This window comes from Sorex fumeus, unplaced genomic scaffold (genome assembly GCF_029834395.1).
Source record: "Sorex fumeus unplaced genomic scaffold, SorFum_2.1 ptg000086l, whole genome shotgun sequence".
Classification (NCBI taxonomy): Eukaryota; Metazoa; Chordata; class Mammalia; order Eulipotyphla; family Soricidae; genus Sorex; species Sorex fumeus.
In genome coordinates, this window is record NW_026606143.1 from 31,133,653 (window position 1) to 31,139,905 (window position 6,253).

At 37.5% G+C, this 6,253-nt stretch overlaps 1 pseudogene; it reads right to left on the reverse strand.

Moving 5' to 3' along the window:
* Positions 1-1,880: 1,880 nt before the first annotated feature.
* LOC130039283 (60S ribosomal protein L27a-like) lies at positions 1,881-2,347 on the reverse strand (annotated as a pseudogene).
* Positions 2,348-6,253: the final 3,906 nt, after the last annotated feature.

The following is a 6,253-nucleotide window of genomic DNA, read 5'->3' on the forward strand; positions in this document are numbered from 1 at the left end:
CACAAAGGAGAGAACTGAAAAAAAAAAGTATGGGCTCTGTATAAACTCCAGTGACACTGAAAAACAGAGCTTGGAGGAATAACAATGCCATTTCATTTTTGTTGCAAGACAATTTTAATATTTTGACAGCACTCAATAAAAAGCTATCATCTAAAAATGTAATTGGTGACTTCGTAACTTTATTGCACTTTAGGTTAACTGGTGACAAGAGCATCAATATGCATTTTGAAGTAAAATTACTGAACTTTCGCCATCACCAATGTCCAGGATCCTCCACTACAGTCCTTACATGAGTTCTAGTTTGTCTCTTCCTTTTCCCCTCCACCCCTTGCTCGATATTCTGTTTTGTAGTCAAAACACAAGGATTTTTAATCATTTTTTCCTTCTATTCCCATGTTTCTCTATGTAAGACAGATGAGTAAGATCAGCCAGTGTTCGTCCGTCTCCCACTGACTCATTTCACTTAACATATGCCCTCCAGTTTCACCCCAGTTGCAGTTAAGTGCAAAGTTTTATCTTCCTACGGCTGCAAGTTTTTTCCCAAATGAATGGAGAAAATTGTAGAGAAGTAGAAGCAGAAAAAGCACTAAAGGGTAGAGGAAAATACAGATGGAAGAAGCATAGAAAAAAAATTCCTGTAGAGAAAGAACTGCTTCCTCCAGAACACATTTTTTTTTGCTAAAAGCCATGTTACTAGTCTTCCAGCTGAGAACACTGTACTATATTTGCCACTTTAAATTAAAATTAGTTCAAAATAAAAAAGGTTTTAAATGGTTTTTTATTCAATCACCATGAGATACATAGTTACAAAGTTGTTCATGATTGAGTTTCAGTCACACAATATTCCAACACCCTCCTTTCACCAGTGCACATTTCCCGCCACCAATGTCCCCAGTTTCCCTCCCACCCCCAACAGCCTGTCTCTTAATTTTTTAAGCTCAGATAGCACTTCAGGAGTAGTGGGCATCTTCCCGAGATAAGTAAGGACACATTGTACTCAAAACAAGATTAGTAAGGATGATGTGATTTAAACATTGGAATCATCTATCATCTTAATTTCCCTTCATCCAGTCTTAATAGAACCCACCATTAGTATCACTTCCCATACTTATCCAATCTTTTTACTAGGTGATTTTGTGCTCAGTCATTGCACCATCTTATTTTAGCAATTGTAATTGGTTACATTACAAGAATTTGAAAAAAAAAAGCAAAGAAAAAGCTCAAAAAGTTTTCAAAGCACTACCATCTGCTCCTAAAAGTGCTATATTTCCTCCCCGTCCCCCGATTTTCACTGTCTGCCAGACCAAAAATATGTTTGCCATCATTATGTCATTCTAACTTCAGTGGTAAGAAAACTTATCACTTATCAAAAAAAAAGCTCCAATATTCTTTATATTTAAGTGTAAGAAATCAGTTTGTCTGATTCCATATACAAACAAAAACAAAACAACCTAACAACCCTTCCTCAGGTTTATCTTATCTCATGTCTCTGGGAATAGATGTTTGGGAAACAGTACCCCGACAATGTAGAGAATAGTTCTGGTTTCCAATTATCATTTGCAAGAGTGTTGAGAAATTTTACTTCCACAGCTACCTCAGCTTTTACAAAAGGGCTACTATTCTTTAGATTGAGGTACAAAATTTGAACTAAAATTCAAATGATACAAAAATTCATTTCATTTGGACTCCTACTAAAATCATAAAGTGCATATGAAAATGCTTAACTTTTGAAAAAATTCAGTCGCCAGAAGCAAAATGTCAGTGCATTGTGAAGAAAGGTAATCTCTACTTTAAGGGGGGGAGTTGCCTCTGTTTTGAGTAGGGAAATATGCAACCTTCGGTTCTTTTTTATTTTAATCTGAGAAAAGCAGATAGAGAATTTAATGAGCCTTCCTTTTGGTGGCTTGAAAGGCCCAGGACATAGCCCCTCCCACCCCCTTCATCTCTTCAGGTCTTCTGCTAAAGAATTTGCTTTCATGAAGACAGGTTGCTTCAGGAGCTTTTATTTTTTCAGAACTTTTTAATAACCCAATCACATCACATCAGTGATAGGAGCCACTCCAGTCTTGTTTAGGGGGAGCGTTAACCCATGTCTGCTCACTGACCAAGTCCCACAGTCTGTTAAAGTTGACAGTTGGGCTGAAGCTTTGGTTTCTCTTTAAGTGATAATGTCTCATTCCCAGTTTCCCTAAGTAACCTGGATGATATTTATCGAAATTGACATTGTGGTGATGATGCCACCAGCATTGCCCGGACCTCCTGGGTGCTTTCAGTGCTTGCTGATGTGGCCATGGGCAAGGCTCACATAGCTTGTAGGTTTGTGTGGCTTCCTCAGTTTGGATGGCATGTTGGCAGGTGAGGAGAAAGTAAAACGTTCAGTTCTAATTTGTCAATATGTTCACTTTGATTGTTGCTGGTAAATTTGAAGTCCTTGTTAATAAGCTAAAAGGGAATTTTGCCCCAATATATGTATATAAAAACTTAGATGACTAAAAATTTTGCAATTTCAGCTAATCCTACTTATATCAACTTTACTTTGTTTTATCCTCCTAACCATAAACATATTCAATTATTTTCTTCACTTATTTTAGATTATTAGTAAATTATTAGTAAATGATTATTTGGAAGAATGTATGTCCTTATCCATTTTGTCTTCTATTTATTCATTCATATATTTGATCATTTTTGTATGTATCTGAAGTATTTCTCTCATTGATATTCTTGTCTTCCCTACCAGAAATTTCTTTATTTTATCTTTTGTATCTTCACACCGAAGAAGACACCTTTCAAAGATCTAGTTTCATTAAGAAAGTTGCATCAGACATGGAGAGTATCATGCTAAGTGAAATGAGTCAGAAAAAGAGGGACAAACATAGAATGACTAAAGTCATTTGTGGAATATAAAATAACATAATATGAGACTAACATCCAAGGACAGTAGAAACAAGAGGCAGGAGAATTTCTTCACAGTTTGGAAGCCTACCTCACGAGCTCAGGGAGAAGACAGTTGGGATAGAGAAGGGACCACTAAGTCCATGATGGTTGGAGAGATCACTCAGGATGGGAGATGTGTCCTGAAACTAGACTAAGGATGAAACATGATGACCTTTCAGTATCTGTATTGAAAACCATAATGCCCAAAAAAAGAGAGAGTAAGAAGGAAAGTGCCTGCCACAGACAGAGGGGTTGGAGTGGAGTGTGGATGGCGGGAGGGATGCTGAGGACATTGGTAGTGGAAAATGCACACTTGTGGAGGGATGGGTGTTAGATCATTGTGTGACTGAAATTCAATCACGAAAGCTTTATAACTGTATCTCATAGTGATTCAATTAAAAAAAAACACAGTAGCAAGGGTAATCTAAGCTACCCTTGACTCCAGAGTATAGGGAGGAGAAAGGCAGAGAAAGAAATAGGGGCAGGGGGAGGGGAGGAAGGAGGAAGAAGATAGAAAAGGAACCAAAGGAACAGGGGTCAGGGGCCTTTGATAATGTGGGAGAGTTGTATTGTTATGTATCCAAAATACAGACTCAAAAAACATGAGATCCAAACTACAACCAACACGCTTTATAATGTGCCTGTTAAGGTGGCAAACTGGGAGGATGCGAGGGAGCAGGGAAACACTGGTTGAGTGAAGTTATTCCTGGTGTTGGAATTGGCACCGCTGGAACATTGTATGTCTAAAACTCAATTATCAATGACTTTATAAATTATTGTTATTTAAATAAAAAAATTTAAAAGTTGCGTCAAAGTTTAAAAATATGTTTTACAAAGGATTTGTATACAGATTACGTAAAGAAAGGACTCACAAATCAGTAAAAATACAAATGGGGGAGTGGGAAATTGTACAGTGGCTAGGCTGCATATCTAGCATGTTCCCCACCCCAGTTTTGATCCCTTCTCCTACATGGCTCACCAAAACAATGGGTATACCCCTGGAGGTTCCTGAGCACCACGAGATGTGACTCTGGAGGCCTCTAGCACCATGACTCAGGTTTACCCAGCAGTGTGTGGTCCGGGTAGCATTGCATCCTTGCACCCTTGCGTTGAATCACTGACACAGCTATGTGAAAATCACTGGAGGGGCCTGTGGGTGCTTGGAAACATCCTCCCCCCACCAGTACAAATAATATAATTTTAAAAAGAGCAAACAATTTGAATATACATTTCTTTAAAGAATCCTGATAGATAGCGCAGGTCATAGAACACATATCTAGCCTGTTCAACTGAAGTCCTCTAGTTAACTGAAGGTTTCTTATGATTCCCCAAACACGGCGGGGTGTAACCCTTGTGGCTACCTGGTACCACTCAAGCCTGATCATCACTAAACTCTCAGTCTCAGATAATCAGAATGAGTTCCCCCAGCAATGCTGACAGTGACACCTATTAAAGAATAGAATATGTATGTGTGTGTATACAGACATACATGCATATATGTGGAAAATAAGCACATAAAATTTGTACAAAATTTGATGGCTATAATAAATATAGTGAAAATAAATGTTAGAAAAAAGGTAGAAAAATTAGAGACCCAATACATCCCTGATGTTAATGTAAGATGATGCAACTTCTTGGAAAACAAATATTAAACTCTGAGTTATAAGATCAGACCACTTAATTACAGGTATATACCCAAAAGAAAGGAACACATACATCCACAATAATCTTGTTACAAACATAAAATTCTAATTAACTTAGGTATTTTACCGTTATAAAATGAGTACAAAAATGTTAAAGAAAAGTAAAGGTGAATTTTCCTTAGTCTAGGTTAGCAACCAATAGGAAAAGATATGAATAGTGGCATTGAGAGTTAAAATAAGAAAATGGATAGGAAAAAATGAGGAAATGGACCTGCCATCCTGAGGTAAGAGAAAACAGATAAGTTGGGATGATTACCTGGAGATTTAGTTGAGACATTAATAATGACTTCTCCAGAGAAGAATATTTAATTCAAAGAATTGAATTAGGATGCAGGGGAGGCATGTTTAGCAGACAGAAGTTTATATCGTGTTCCTGATCCAGCCAGCCACTCTGTGCCTTTAGATAGGAAAGTTCAGTCCATTGACATTTAGGGAAATTAATGGCATGAAGAAATTTGTGGCCATTTTTCTGTGAGGATTGGATTGTTTTTCCGATGTGACATTTGTTTATTATAGGAGGCTTTTCAGTATTCCTAGAAGAGCTGATTTATATGCAACAGATGTCTTCACTGTTTGTCTGCGAATGCTTTTATCACTAAAATCTGAGTGATAACCTTTGAGCAAAGAGGACTCTTGGTGGCAGGATCTTTTCACTCAGGACGTTGGATATATAGTTACATTCTTTTCTTGCTTGTTCAGTTTCATTTGAGAAATCTGTTGTGAATTTTATATTTCTTCCCTGTATTCAAGGCTTTGTGTCTCTCTTGCCACTTTAAGTAGTCTATCTCTCTCTTTGGTTCTTGTCATTTTGATTACTTTGTGTCTTGGTGTTGTTCAGTCTGATTGTTTTGTCTGACACTCTTGAGGTCTCCTGGATCAGTGTACAAATCTCCCTCCTCAGATTTGGGAAGACACGGGTATGATTCTTTCACAAATCCTCCTTCCACATTCTCTCTTTCCACGCCAGAATTCCAATCAGTTGGAAGTTGTTCTTCTTGATATTGTCCACTAATATATTAAATATTTCTTTTAAAAATTTCCTTTCTATAAGCTCTTCTTTATTTATAGTGTTTTGCATCTTGTCTTCAAGAACACTGATTTATTTTCAGCCTCTTCCATTCTGCTGCTAAGTACTACTGCTGTATTTTTTTAGCTTTTTCAATACTGTTTCAGTGAATTATATAACGTTTTCCATCAATATTTCTTCAAGTTATTGAATCTTTCTTCTCAGTTCTATAAATATCCTCAGTCCTATAAACATCTATAGGATTTTTTCTCTGAAGTCACTCCCCAACCACATTGAACATTCTGGTGTCCTTTAATACTTTCCTGGACTTCTGTCCCCATTCATTGACATAGCTGAATTCCTCCATTTTTACAATTATCCCTGGTCCTCTGTGGGAGCTAGAGTGGAGTTTAAGTTCCCAATCACTAAGAAGTGATCTGGTCCTCCTGTTGTCAATAGCAGGCTTATGACTCTACTGACTTCTGGCAGCCACAGATGCTTTGTGGGAATTTCTTAAAGACTTTCAAGATTGAAATGACGCCTGTAGCTTGATTTTTGAGGGCCAGGGTGATGGCTGGGCATTTGTGGCACCAGCACACCATAGATACTC